Consider the following 15,695-nt stretch of genomic DNA (forward strand, 5'->3'; position numbering starts at 1 on the left):
GTCAATAGGGAGGCCACCCAACCAGCCATGAAATAAGAAAAAATGTAAGATATACAGAAATAAGAAAGATAAAAGCCAATAGGGAAAAGGTAGCTGAGACAATTTAAGTTAAAGCTGGCAAGAAATGAGCCAAGCTAAGGCTGGGCATTCATAACCTGAAAAATAAGCCTCTATGTTTGAGTTATTTGGAAGCTGGAAGTTATTTGAGGCAGGACCCTCAAAAGACCTAAAGACCAAAAAAAGCCAAAAGAGTTAAGAATAAAAGAGAAAAAAACAACAATAGACACTAGGTGGTGCCTTTATTGTGCAATTTGCTTTACGTGCCCCTGAAGAAAGCTTCTAATGTTGGCAGTGACATATTAATGAGATCCTTAAAAAGCCACAGACCAGCCTCCAGAGAGACTGGCTGGGTATCATATTAAAAGCTTTTATTGTCTTATTTCATCTCCTGTAATCCTATTGTCTTGATGTTAATGTTGAATGCTGCATTTCTGAGGAGCACAATAACTTGCTGAGTGTCACCATACATTGGACTGGAGCTTCTATACCTCATGATGATTATTCATGTGGATGCCACCTTGCTGAGAAAGTGTTAGACACAGGGGGTGTTGAAAACTTCCGATTCTTAGAGATTAGGTGTCAGAATATTCGGTTTGGCTATATTTAGCAGTTATCAGTGAAGGATCTTGCTTCTGGAAGTGGTGGGCAGGTTTTAACCCAACAAATCCCTTTTATCACCCCAAGCAAGTGTTTTCAAACTTGTAGAGGAGCAAACATGTGCAGTAGTGCCACCCAGGGTTAGGTTGGAGCATCACAGACAGATGCCTGCTGTGTATGGTGTTCAATTTTGTTCAGTAAGCTAAAAACCGAGCTGTTTTGAGGCATGCTTATTATCAGTTTCATGAAATGTACTAGATCGAAAGCTGAGCTGTTTATAATGTAATATTGCCTAATAGAAAATATACGTGAGTGATTTTAAATTCTAAAGAGCAACAATTTGACTTCAATGTTAGCAGTCAGCTGATTACACTGCCTGGATCTCAGTGGTATAGTCAGCAATTCAGCAGGGGCAAGACCATTCTCTATTAAGGTACTTAGGTGATTCTTGATTTGGGAGCCAAAGATCGAAAACCACTGACTGAATGTTTATAAATGTAGAAACTCAGTGTGTGTAAATGTAGAAATGGATCAACTTTGGAGTGGGGAAGAAAACTAGTGAGGCTTTGAGAAGATGCAGAGGGGCAGGGCACCGCTCCTGACCACTGCCTCCCTGCAACATTAGCCAGTTCTCTCTGCTCCCAATTTCAAATGATTTGGGTGGAGCAGATGATAATTGGCATTAGAAGGGGGCCTGGGACTTTCCTGTTGGTTTGGAAAAGCTGAGGTATTGTTAAAGGGTAAGGCTATGTGAGAGTGTTGTAGAATAAGTAGGGAGGCTTAAGAACAAAGGATTGGGGATGGACTGTAGTGCCGGGCCCACATGGAGAGCCCCTGACACACATACACCCACAAGCCCTTCTAAGGACTCTAAGCCCAGGGGTAACATTTCTGTTGCTACAGTGGGATACCTGAAGTAATTGACTTACAAAGAGAAGCCTTTTGACTTATAGGTTTAGAGGTTGCAGTCTATGATGGGTGGTGCCTGTGGTGGGGCAGCTCATCTCAAAGGGGTCAGCACTACCCAGTTCCCTTCTGAGGACCAAGGACAGTGGTCTCAGGGCCTCCCAAAGGTTCCACTGCTTAAAGGGTTCAGAAGTTCCCAACAGTGCCACCATGGGGACAGAGACATTAACACACGGCCAGGATTTAGACTGCAGCCCCCAGCATGGAAGTACTTAGGAGTTGGTGAATGTATTTGTACAAGTCTAATTGTCCAAGGGATGGATGGATGGATGGATGGAGATTATATATATGTTAGCATGCGGAATCTGGAAAATATTCTGTGATTTATTGTTGCATCTGAATGGATATGGATTTTTAAATGTATTAGGTTTGACAGGTGTCTGTGCAGTTAACACTACAATTAAAATTAGACCATAATCAATGTCCATCATTGGATTTTTAGCCTATCACTCTTGTCCTTAGTGGTGTCAGCCTTGAAGTTCATGCTTGCTGTTAAGATTTACAAGCAGGCATATACTCTTAGTTGATTGTCTACTTTAACGATTCTCTTATATTGTATTACAGAAGATAGTCTCTGTATTTTTCAGCAATTAGCTTTTTAATCCAAGATTATGTCTTGTCTGTGTTTCTGTATGTAATGTAGCTGGCTTGCTTCTCTGGAGTACAGTGTTCAGCTAAATGCCAGGAATACTTGTGATGCTAACACAGCATATGTCTAATTGTTTCTTCCATACCTGAAAGTAGGTTATTTGGACTTAGGGCACAGTTAGGTTAATTTACACACACAGTGCTATGTCATTGTTTCTACATATGCACTTAACTTTCTTCTCCATGTTTGCTAATGAAGTTAAACATTTTCCTTGCTTTTAGTTACCATGTATGTCTAGTCTCTGACTCAGGGATGTTGTCAGTGTGTGTTGCTGTGGATATAGAGATACCCCTGCACTGATGATACATAAATGCAGATAAAACACCATAGCTTGAAAGCACTGCATGTTTTAAGTGGAATGAATGCACTTAGCCTTACTCACCACCAAAGCCTAGTAAGACAGTATTATAAGGAGTCCTGTTCACTCTCTTGCTCACATGGGATACTAGCAGCATGGGAAAGCATTGTACCACACATGACAGCCCACAGGAAAATCAACATTGGGAAGCCAAAGTGACAATTTTTATTGAACATGTCATTTCATATGGTTGTGAAGGGGAAATATCCTATTTGGGGATGGATTCCCATGAGCATCTCCTTGATGTGTTATATATGATTGTAATTTCTCCTCCTAGTTTGAATTTTTTTGAGATAGTCTCTTACTTTGTAACTTAGACTGACATGATACTGATCATGTAGGCCAGACTGGCCTCAAATGCATGTTCCTTCTTCAGCCTCTCCGGTGCTGAATAAAATGAAATTATCTGTTGTCTTCTCATGGTCTAGAATTTTGCATGTAGCCAGTGTTATAGGTCACTTTGTGTTTTTTGTTGTGCTTAGGAAATAATTCCTAAATTACATTAATGATACCTATGTTTTGTCTGGTATTTGCATTTTAGTCATTCATATTTATGCCTTTCCCTAGTAATTGCAATGCCACATTTGTAGTTTATGAAGGGTTCTTGTATTCATGAGCAGGCAGTCTGGCTTTATGTGTTTCTCAGTGACCTCTTTTGGTTTGATTACTACTGCTCCTCCAAATACCCTCTTCAGGTGACATTGTGCCATGCCTCATGACTACAAGGCTTTCTTAGTCCTATGAAATCTGTGCTTTGTCTATCCCTTTGACTTTGTGCTATTGGTTAGGCATCTTTCTTTGTTTTTTGTTTCTTATTGTACTGTAAACTATTGAAAATAGCCATGGTATTTTCTTTATTATTGATCCCCTCAAGAATAATATAAGATATGCTGTCTTTTACATGGAAAGTTGGAATGATTTTGAAATTATGCAGCTCATCATATTAGTCCATCTATACTTGCTATAATTTTTAGGATTTAGATGCAATGTTCAAGTGACACAGCTTGATAGAAACCTGGCTACCCACCCCCAACCTTACTCCAGAAAGCCCTTCATTCTACAGTTGATGAGCAAAAAGGTTGACTTATTATACCTCTGCCCAGAAGTGTGAGGCACTAGGAAGAAGATACTGGAAAACCCAATGAAGGGACAAATAGCTAGTAGAACTAAGACCGTTAATCATGTATCTTAACCAAGAATGAGATTCATTTGACATCTCAGTGGCTGACATTGTCCAACCATAGCGTGGACTTGCACCTCTGTGCCCTGATTTCTTCAATGGAGCAGTTTCCACATGATTCCGTCCATATGCCTTCCCAGCAGTAGATTTTAAATTCTATGGAATGATGTACCTGCTACATCTCCTATCTAGATAGCAGTTCTGCTGGCACAGTCCAGTTCTACTTGCTATAAGTTAGGTTTCCAAGGTATTCTAAAAGCAAAGCCCATACCAGCAAAGAACCAAAAACTCCAGGTAAGCTTGTAAATCTGATCAGCCAGTACACTGCTTAAATGTCTGTTCATTTGGGTGAAATGATGGTGCTGTCTTTCCCTAATAAAACAAACCTGTGGGAGAAGTACACTTGAAAAATTAGCTCTTGTCACAGTAGTCTAATTTAGCTAAAGCACTGGAGAGATGTATTCAGAGGCCCTAGTTAGGGAAGTTTGGCAGAATAAAAAAGGTATGCTGGGAATGTGATTGAACTCACAAGGTTGGGAATTCCAGGTGTGCAATGTCCAGAGCTGAGCCAGTCAAACATCCTGCTTGCGGCAGCGTTCTCATCAGCCAGGGTTTTCACCCAATGAGCTATGAGCAGGCTCATGACTCTTTCTTCTCCAATAGCTTAGTTCCAAATGAAGCATTTCTGAATTCTAACACCTTGCACACTTACTCCAAGAAATCAGAAAATAAAGGAAAGTAAGGGAACGGAGAGCCTCAGGAGGTTTTCCAAATTCAGTTTCCCCAGGGAGTCTCTCAGGCTCACACTATGCCCTTCCCAGGGCTCCTGTTCACATACATACAGGACTGCTGGTCAACTGTTTTTCACCAATGAGAAGAAAAGCAACTGGTTATCTCAGAACAGAAACAAATACTGGTCTCTGCAGTTCTTGTGTCAGAACGTTCTTTGTATCAAGAGTTTATACATGTTCTTTGTACCAAGAGCTTAGTATCCTACACATATTGTGCTTTTGGAGCTGTGGGTGTGAAAATACAGTATATTTGTTTGCAGCCCTTTCCCAGAGCCAGTGGTCAAGACTGCTTTAGTGCCCAAGATCACAGCAGGAACCCCAGGCAAAGGGTAGGTGGTGCTTCTGTGAAGTGAGTCAGTAAGAAACACACACTTACATCTTTATTTGTTTGCTTAGATGAAGATAGAGTGTGATAATCTGGACTGAAGTTTTGTTTGTTCATTTCAAACATTGCCAAGACACCTTTGAGGCATAGTTTTTCATATCTTGTGTGCTGTGTGTGTGATTTTTGTCTCAGCATCGAAATGAGGTTAAAATTCAGAAGTAGGAATACTTGTGACTCTTGTAGACATAGATGAATTGGCAAGCATGTGTTTAGAAAATTTAGTGTTGTTGTGTGCAAGAACATTGGCTCAGTTGTGGTGGAACATAATCTTGTATTAGCTATGACATAATATGTATCACCTACTTTTTCTTGGACTAAGATGGAATTAAAGATTAACAAATTTGATAGGCAAATTTAATTATGGTTAGACCTAATAGTCTTCGCCAAGTCTTTTTACATTAAAAATTGATTTATTAATAAAATGAAATGGAAGTAATTAAGAAATAGAAAATAAGATCTAGAAACTACACACACACACACACACACACACACACACACACATTCCTGTATATATTTAGCAAGCTGTGATTTAACATGATGAAGGACTCAGTTCATCCATTTCTCTAGCTCTGAGTTGAAGGCCTCTACAATTTTATCAGCAGCATTTCTGCCAATTTATTTTGTATACATGTGCATACATACATGTATACATACCCATATAGCAAATAATTGAGGCTTTATAACTACTTACTTATGTTGGAAATTGAACGTGGTTTCATTTCCTTTAAAGTGCCTTGTGTTTTGAATCTTCATTGTTTGGAACACTTTACTAAATTAAGGAATTCTGGCTTCATATTGTGATTATCTTTTGTGGAGCTCTCATTTTATTAATATATGTATTGTTACTGTATACTTATACTATAAAATATATGTATATGCTATATATGTATATATATACAGTTAATATAGCCATATAATATAAATTCATATACCCAAGTTTATCCTGTAATGGCACACAAAGGCCACATTACATCTGTGGCCAAGGTACCAGGCTGCTTCTCAAGCTGGCAGAGGAACTGTCCATTTTCATGTTTCTGATTCTGCAGTTGCAGTCATACAAGTTATATGACCCTGGTCTTAGAGGCTAGTACCTAGGTACCAAAAACCTGTTGTGGTCAGGCAATGATAGCACGTTCAGACTTTCTACATGGAGCTCATGGCTGTGTATGAAGCCCAAGTTTCAGTAGAGACTCTAGGTTACTGGAGATGTCAGATACATGGGTCTATACTAAGCAAAGCTAGTGATACTGAGTGGAGATGCCCTAAGACAGACGCCACAGTTGCTACAGATAAGAGAATTGGAAGAATGGAGCCACTCAAGCCCTTCAGAGTACAAATGCTAGACATGGAGCTATAGTTTGGTGTTATCCTTGTTAGGTTGGTCTGATCTTTATTTGCTGCACCCCAATTCCTCTTGGCACTGAACAGTAACGCTTACTCACTCTCTGCCATCATATATTGGATTGTTTTGATGCTACATGGGTTTAACATTAAGAGATTTCCTTCAATCCAATAGGAGACTTTGTATGTGGGACATTTGAATGATGCTGGAACAGGAACTGTTGAAATGATGGGTCAAATAAATCCTCATCACTTATTTTATTTCTGCTGGGTGTATTGGTTATGAACTAGGAGAGTAGCTAATGTTTCTGGAGTCTAAGGGGTGTTTTCTGTTAGTGGAGGGGCACAGATCTGAAGAGGCTATGAGACTTCATTTCCTGGTTACTATACTGTGAGTAGCTTTCTCCCTGTCCAGGTATGCTGCCTCACTCCAGTCTCAAATCATGGAATCGACTACCCACAGAAATCCCTAAAACCATGAGCCCAAACAAACGTTGCCTATCTTAAGGTTGATGTTCTCCGATGTGTGGTTATAGAAACCATACATTTCTATAGTATAGAAACCAGTCCAAAAACAAAGACTGGATGACGGGATAAAAGTTGCATCTTATAGTTGTGGAGACTAGTTAGTTTGAGGTTGAGGCACTAGTCATGGTGAGGGCTTGTCTGTCCATGCCACCTTACCTGGAAGGATGACATATGGTAAAATACTTTTGTAATCACTTTATAGGAGACTGATGACAACTTTCAGGACAATGGTCTCAAGGCATAACCATGCCTTACACCTCTTTTAATACTGTTGTGTTGAGGACTAAGTTTCAGTCAGTGATAAAGGATTGTAAAGTACAGGGTGGAAAGACAGACCAAATGAGTATCTATTACCCATGAGGCTGTAGGAAAATTACCTGTCTTCTCTGGGGTCCTCATTCCTGAAAAATCTGGATTACCAATACTGCTTACTCTATTGAAATATCATGAAGATAAAGTAGATAAAGATGTTTAAAATTCCTAAAAGTTTTCAGTACGCAATGTGTTTCTGTATTTCTGCTACTGTACTGAAGCACTGTGTTGAAACAGGCAACTAGAAGTAACAGCATCCACTGCTGCTATCAAAGATATAAGGAGTGAGGGGGATATATGCATAGACTTTTTATGATGGTATAGGAAAAGGAGAGAATGCAGTGTTTCAGGGAAATATTGATAGAATAGCTAAGAACCCCTCTCCAAACTAGGAAGTGAGTTCATCAGAGGAATTGTTGGCTGAGCCAAGTGATGATTTGATGATTTAGGGAGGGAATTATTCAGAGACGAATGGGAGATGGAGGACTTTCAAGAGCTGAAGGTAAAAGGAAATCCCATTAAGGAATACTCTTACCCTTGTTGTCTTTGTACCTAGTAGTTGTAGTTGTTGTTTTTAATACTTGCCTGAAGAAAACCATCTATACTATGGTAAAGGTTAAGCATGAGGATCCCCAGGAGAAATTATTGATTCAAATCCTTTCCATGTAGTTATTCCTGATGGGGTGGGCAGACCATGCTTTGAAGAAAAATTGTGAACCAGTCAGAGGGAGAGAATGATCTCCAAAGGACTCATCGTTAGTAGAGGTAGAACATATATCTGGCCCTTCGTTAGAGAGGAGGCTTGGGGAGTGGAGTACTAGTTTTACCCACACCACCATATTGTCCAGGGTAGTAGTGAATGCTGGTCAGTTATTCCTTGTCACAATCATCCTTTGTAAAATAATTGGTTCCACCAGCAGCCAACACCTTGCAGTGCGGTGTGCAGGCAAGTGCCCAGTGTTGTTTTCCAGGCACGGACTCCACAAGTGCTCTGTATATTATTGTAGGTAACTTCTCACACCCATAGTTCATTTTTACCTTTTCCAACTGAACACTTTAGGCCGGCTGATTTCGTTCTTTCCTCCTCTCTGAAATACAGGAGTGCTCTTTAGCACTTTTAGCCTTTGAAAAATACAAAATCATTCAAGGGCTTTCATATTTTCAAAGGGCAGAGGCAACTTTAGTTCTCCAGAGGAGTGCAAAAAGCTGACTGATCTTTTTCCCTTCTTCCCCTCTCTCTCTTTGAGTGGTGTAATGAAAGCATGCATAAGATGCATCCTCCAGGCCCATGTGTGTGGATGCCACGGAGCAGCTGGATGAGGGAACGAGGGCAGGAGGGCAAGGCTAGGTGCATATTCACAGAGCCAGGCAGCTCCTTGGTGAACACGGTCTTATGTTTTCTCTTTTAACTTGCTGGCAAGGAAATAGTCTATACAATTTTCCCCAGGCACCTGCTAAAATACGAATGAGAAAGTGCCCCCCCCAATTTTAATTGAGAAAACAAATGCTCCCTATCTTGTGTGCTGATTGGCCACATATCTGATTCCTGATAAATAAAACCATCACCATCAGAAACTTGCCAGTGTTATTTCTGAGTGAGTTTCGCCTTTCGAGTGACAGGTATAGTTATGTCTCCTTGGAAATGCAGACAGAATGGCTCAGCTGTCAGGTGGGAAACAAATAACTGAGCCACCGCCAAGCACATTATCTCAGCCCTCACCATACCTACTCATACAGCAGACACCTCTGCAGTGGCCCATCATTCAAGAGGACCATATTTCACCCAATGAGGAGCTTACAACAAGCAGCTGTAGAGATGATCTACTAACTTTGGCTTCTTCAGCAGCACCACCACTGGCGGTTTCTTTCTTTCTTTTTTTTTTTTTTTTTAGATGGGCAGTTTGCCTCCTGTTCAAAGCAAACAGCTATTATGTGTAAGAGGTTTTTGTTCATGCTTATTTTAAATATAAATATGAACAACAGCCTGTGGGGTCTTTGGTGGCTCTTACTCTAAAAAGGCATCTGGCAGGAGTGTTTTCTTCTTCTGGGGACCCCAGTGGGTATAGCTTAAGCTGTAAAGTGATGATTGCCCCAGACCTTGTTCCAGGAGACCTCAGGGGCACTGCTGGCTCTTTTTAGGAGTGTCTTGGGATTTCCCAGCCTCTCTACTTTGAATAAGAAATGGATTTTTTTTCATTTCTGTGACTCAGTAACAGCACAATCTCTCCCTTTCTCTTTTCCTTCCTCCTCTCCCTCCCTCTCTGTTTCTTATCTCTCCAACATTGCTATAGTCAGGAACCAGGGACAGTGTTCTGAGTGTCAAGTCATTGAATTCCATCCCTAGAGTTTATGGCAGAGAAGTGATTAATTGTGAAACTATGCACGAGTTTATGGTGCTTCTTTAGATGAGTCTCCCCATCAAAGGACCGCTTAAAATTCATGCACAGTAGCAACTGTGAAGGAATACCTAAGACTCATAAATAAGGCAAACCTATCTTAATTTATTGCTGGTACCTTCTATACCCACATTGAGCTATTCAGAACCCTGCACAATTGATGTTTCTTTCCTCCAGTTATTTCAGTAAAAAATGAACTCTATTTTATGCCACACAAGCATACTAATAAACCAGTGTTTTGCTGCTTATAAAGGCAAACTGTCACCTGTTAAAATATGTAACTGTCATAGAAAGATAAAAAAGGATCATTTAATAATGATGAACAATGTGCATGTGGCATAAATAGAATCCAAAAGGTAAACAGCAGTTTATTATGCCAGAGTCAGCCATGCCAGTCCCCAGTGGAGGCCCTCAGTACTCATCTTTGTAATACCCGTCCTTTTAGATCAGGACTAAAAGTGAGTTTATGTGCGTGCCATGCAGGCACATAGCTGGTTCTGAGTATGGACACTTGCTCTGTAATGGAGGGAAAACATTTTCCAGGCTTGTTTTTATTTCTAATGAGAACAGTCTTAAGTATTCAGTTCTATTTTAATGATATGAAACATTTGGAAGTTTCATTGCCCTAGTAACCCTGGGAGGGAGATAATTTGCAATTACACTCTTGAGTTTATTTTGAAAGCCAATACATCTCTAGCAAGAATATGTCTGATGCTACTCAGTACAGTTGGGGCTGGGGAACTATAGCTGTGGTCATAATAGTCTTTTGTGTTTCATGATCTCTTTTTATTGACTTGTGTGAATAAGACCACCAAGGGACAGCATGGAAAAGGCTCCTTCATGGTGCTTCTTGTCAGTGGGACAATGTTAAGATTATTTTCATCACAGCTATGGATGGTTCCTTGGTGATAATGAAATGTTCATCATGAATAGGTTCTCCAGTTTTAATGTAAACTTTAGGGTATTAAGCTCTTGAATCAATCTCCAAGTGATGGCTTCATCTCTTCCAGTGTCATTTCCTTCTTTCCACTTGGCACAAATTTATATTAGGGAACATCTAGGAACTATGGTCATACTTGAATGAATATGTGTTAAATAATTGAAGATTTTCTAAATCTTTTCCTAATGAAGAGTTTGATGTTCTTAACTGACTATTCCATTTGAAATGGTTTAAAAACTTACCTAACAACAGAACTCATTCATATCAGCTTAAAACAGTGATGACAATAAACTTCCCAAGCATCCTCAAAGCTCAGTATTTATTATGAAATAGATGCCTCCCCAGAACAGGGGCTGCATTGACATAATGAGGAGGATTTCATCAAGCCTGAGAGCCAGCATCTCAAGGAATGGACATGGAAGAGCTTACATCCCAGCTCCATTTCTCACTGAAGTTGCCTCCTCACAGCGAGGTTTCCTCATTTAGCAACTCCTCCGTAAAATAATTATGGTATTTTCACAAGCAACTTATAGATGGAAATGTAACTTAAAGCATAATCTTACCATGTTTGAACAAGATTTGGTTACTTATCATTAGTTATTTTTCTATCACAGTGCCAAGATAGCAGAAAAACGAACTGTGCGAAGTGTTCTGGGTCATGGTTTCAGTGGTGATAGCCTAGAGTCGATCATCTGACCTTTTGGGTTGGACCTGTTGCTTTGAGTAGGGTATTGCAACCACAGTCTTTTCACCTAATAGTAGCTAGGAAGAAAGCCTGGTGTCCTTTTATTCCTTTAGGGATACACACAGTGTCCTAACTTCCTACAATAGAATCCCCCACCAACAATAAAGTCCATTACCTGGAATTGCACTCACCTGGGGAACAACATTTCAACACATGGGCTCTGGTTTATATTTGAGATATAAGCTTAGCACTCACATATACCATAGTTCAAATCATCTTCACCATCTTCAGATGATGTTGTTCATGAAAAATCAAGTGTTCCCTGATGCTTTTAACATTAAGTACATATTCATTGACAATAAAGTTTTGTTTTTTCATTTTATTATTATTTTCATTTTAAATATCTTGTTTTACATGTCAATCCCAGTTCCCTCTCCCTCCCCTCCTCCCACACCTCCCCACCATCCCCCCCAGCCTCCCACCCTATCGCCATTTCCTTCCACATAGGGGACATCTAGAGTCTGCCATTTCACTCAGGGCAGGGGCCAGAACAATAAAGTTTTACCCTAGTCTACCATCCCATTTCCATTCTTTAGGAAAACCTGCATTAATTTTGTGTGTGCATGAGGGGATTCTCAGTACACATGTGGGGGTCAAAGAACAACTTGTAGTGGTGCTTAGTTCTCTTTTTCCACCATGTGGGGCCCTGTGGATGGCACTTAGGCAGCCAAACTTGGTGTCAAGCTCCTTTATTCTCTAATAAATCATCTCACTGGCTCCCATTTTCATTGACTGCTCTTAATTCTATACTTTACATCAGTTATAAAAACTCAAAGTCCACACCACATCTCAGTGTTTTCAGTGTTTCTGGGCACGCTTTTAGTCTAAGACACAAGCTTATGCCACCTATTAAGTTGATGACCAAACTCATTCCTCAGTCTTCTGAACCCCTCATAGAGGTGGCCAGCACTGTAAATGTTTCTAGAAATTCTAGTAGGCAAAAGGTGTCCCTCACATCTGAAGTTATTCGTTAAAACATAAAATTTATTTTATTAAATTATAACCAAAATATTGCCCCTTTTTCAATGTGAACTAATTGGGGAGAGTACATTCATACAGAGGTATATTGCTCACAGAATATTCAAAGCATAATAGTAAAGGTTTTCATTTAGAATAGTTACAATGAATTATGTTTGTATCTTAAGACTGTTTGCAGCCTTGGCAGGGCTACAGTACATACAAGAATGCATATTAATTGACCTGACTGTAGGAACTGGAATCAGGTGTTTAATTGTTTTCACTTTTCTCCCTTGAAGATTCTATTTGACTTCACACTTACCTGGTGGTTTTAAGAAGATTCCACTCCTGCAATCTTCCTTATTGGACAAATGAGAGCACAACCATCTACATATAATGTACTGAATATAAATTCCAGTGTGACAAAATTGCTACTTAATATTCACGAGTTTTGTTATTATTGATGCTTTTATTTATTTTGAGACATTGATTCGTCCCTTCAAAGTATGTTCCCAAAACATCCAACCTTTCAATGAGGCTGAGCAGTGTTTGGTTGATGAAAAATCCAATCACAGAAGCCAGGTAATTTCCAAGAGACAGGAGACCTGTGGAGGGTGAGAACAGGGTCCTGAGTGTCTAGACGCAGAAATTAAAGACCAAATTGACAGCACAAGCTGGAGCGTATCAGTCATTGATCTGTTTGCTTGGACACTGCTGATGTTGTATATACAAACACATAGAATCTGAACAACTGCAGTCCTTTAGAGTGGGGCTTGCAATAGATCTCTCAGGAGTTCAGGTTCAATAGACTCTTTTGTGTGAAATATTTTAAGTATTTAAAAAAGATGTGGAGACTAATTTTCAATGATTATTCATATGTGTACACCAGGCTTTATTGAGTATCCAATTTTTAATCTAAAAGATAGTAAAAGCATTACTATTTTTTAGTGCAAACTGGTAGTTGACTATTAGGCTTAGTAAGGTTATTGGCAGGACCATTCTGTGGCACATGAGGTCTCCACATGTGGAGTGGGTCTGATGCTGCCTAGAGAGTGTACACTGGACAACTAGGTGATGGCTGCTTGTTCGGATAATGTAGAATGGACAGAAAGGATATATTCTTGTAGACGCAGTCCTTTGAAAATAGTTTTAATAAGGCAAATACATGAAAGCACAAGAACATGGAAGAGATTGTATTCTAGGTCTGAATGTATACTTCTTCTTTATTGGGAGGGAAGCAATAATAACTAGGACAGGTTTGACATGATATCAGCTTTGTCTTTTCAAAATGACCCTGCTTTCTCTGTAGTTAGAAATAAATGTTACCCACAGTTATATCAGCTTTTAATAGTTTGCAAGTAGCTAATCTAGATTGTTACCCAATTTAGATATGGACCTTTAATAATGCAAACTCCTCACCAAAGATTGTGGATATTTAGAACAGGAATTGCAAGGTTGTATTGTTTTCTGTTTGTTTGTTTGTTTAGTAAAAGGGTTGAATACTAAAAATATTAGATGCTGCAGGCTATGTGTATTCTGATACAGCTGCCCAAAATACTACTGGGGGAAGTGGTTATGGAAAGTCCCTTAATGTATCAGTATCTACTGGGTTCCAATAAAACTATTATAAAATCTTGTAGCAATCTGTTGATCCTTCATCTAGAAATATATACATAGAAAAGATGTGCTATCTGGGAATAGCATCCTTTATTACCAAATGTTTCTAAAAATGAGTTAAATTCAGATAATTACTGAAGTTAGTTTATGGGTATATGAAGGTTAATTTTATATGTTTGACTATGAATACTTAAAGTTTCCATAATAAGACACTGAGAAAGTTTGTACTTTCCTCAATAGTAGAAATCGCCAGTCATTCTACTAATTAGTATAATTTCACAAAATTTGATGATAAATGCTCAGAAGCTTGTATGAAATTTCTTATGCCAAAAGACACATCGGTTGTATTCTATTGGAAGAAAAGCTTGCTTCTTTTCCTTGGAAAAATAACTGAAATCATATGCCACAAGCATGGTATTTAATTGAAGTGTTTTCCTTTGTTGACAAATATCACTGGAAAACATACAGTAAATACTGTTGAGATTTGAAGGATGAAGTGTTTATTCTGCATGGAAGTTGGCCAAATGGTTAGATGAATGTATAGAAATTTCAGTCTCTCAAAGCCCATTCTCTTGGTTAGACTGTGTTCCACCAGTGAAGTACATAATGGTTGCAATTACTATTATATCAAACTATCCCAAACTTAGTGGCCCCACTGTTTTATTATATTCATGGGTTCTGTTGAACAGGAGGTTTAGCATAATGTAATACTGATGGCTGTGCATGGTGTTTGGGTCCTCAGCAGGAAGGACCTGAAAGCCTGGAAGTGACTGGAATGGCTGCTGCTGGAGTCAACAAGGACAGTTATTGCTCATATATGATACATAACTCAGTGACACTGAAGCTGACTCAGGGTGGATGACACTGAACCTACAAAGGACTTGTTTATCTAGACCCTCTAATCACATGGGTTCTGAAGGAAGTTCTGAGGGAAGCTTCCCCCAAAGTTCCTGCAAAGGAACCGAAGGACAGTGAGTGTTTCAGGAAAACTAGATGAGTTAAAGGACCCAGTGTTGAATGCCAATGCCAAGCTTCCCTGAGAATGGCAGGAAGAGCTATCAGGATCACGTTTTAGAGGCCACAAGGACAACATGTCCTTTAGTTGAACTGTAGTAGCAAGAAGAATCATTAAATTTCTAGCTGGCACTTATTGTTAAACGTATACCTCATGATTTTAGTTACAGCAATAAACTGGAAACAGTGACTTTTGAACTTCTTTAACATAGAACATATTTTAAAGGGAACTTTGGGGACAATGGCATTCAATACCTAGTTGATATTGCCAAACACAATTTGTATTTCCTGAAACTCTCAGGTCTAGTCACTTAAAAAGCATGCAAACAGAATTTTATAAACCTATTTGGAATTAGTTTAAGTAGCAAAGTTTTCAGGAACTTTCAATCTAGTCACAGGTGGTTGTGGAGTTTCATCTGAGAAGTGTTCTATGAGGTGATTTGATTATTGTGGGAACATTGGAGTGCACTTACCAAACTAAGGTGGCCCTTATGCTGTGAAGAATGTCTGTTTCAAGTTGTTAACCTCTGGTGTTTGGCATAAGGCCAAGCACATCCTTTTACTGGTCTGCTCTTCCACTGTGATGGTACTGTAGGTCCACCACTGGCTTATGTGAGAGTCTCTGTCCCCGTGGTCGGTTGTTTCACCCAACCTGAGCTCAGTGAGGCAGGTCTTGCTGGAAACCAACTCTATAGGGAGCTAGTCAGAAGTTCAAGGTCACACGCAGTGAGGAGGTTCAGATTCAGGTCAGGGAAACTGAAGGGCTTGTCTACACTTAAAACTGCATGTTTGGTAAAGGTTGTGCCCCCTTGAGACCACTGAAGTCTGAGAGGTTTTAGGTGGTGCTAAATATGATTTT

At 39.5% G+C, this 15,695-nt stretch overlaps 1 protein-coding gene across 9 annotated transcripts in view; it reads left to right on the forward strand.

The window, feature by feature from the left end:
* Unc5d (unc-5 netrin receptor D) overlaps positions 1 to 15,695 on the forward strand; it is a 519,921-nt gene that overhangs the window by 15,005 nt on the left and 489,221 nt on the right. The gene's annotated exons all lie outside the window — the stretch shown is intronic.

The sequence above is a fragment of the Mesocricetus auratus genome, unplaced genomic scaffold, assembly GCF_017639785.1.
Source record: "Mesocricetus auratus isolate SY011 unplaced genomic scaffold, BCM_Maur_2.0 Super-Scaffold_100026, whole genome shotgun sequence".
NCBI classification, from domain to species: Eukaryota; Metazoa; Chordata; class Mammalia; order Rodentia; family Cricetidae; genus Mesocricetus; species Mesocricetus auratus.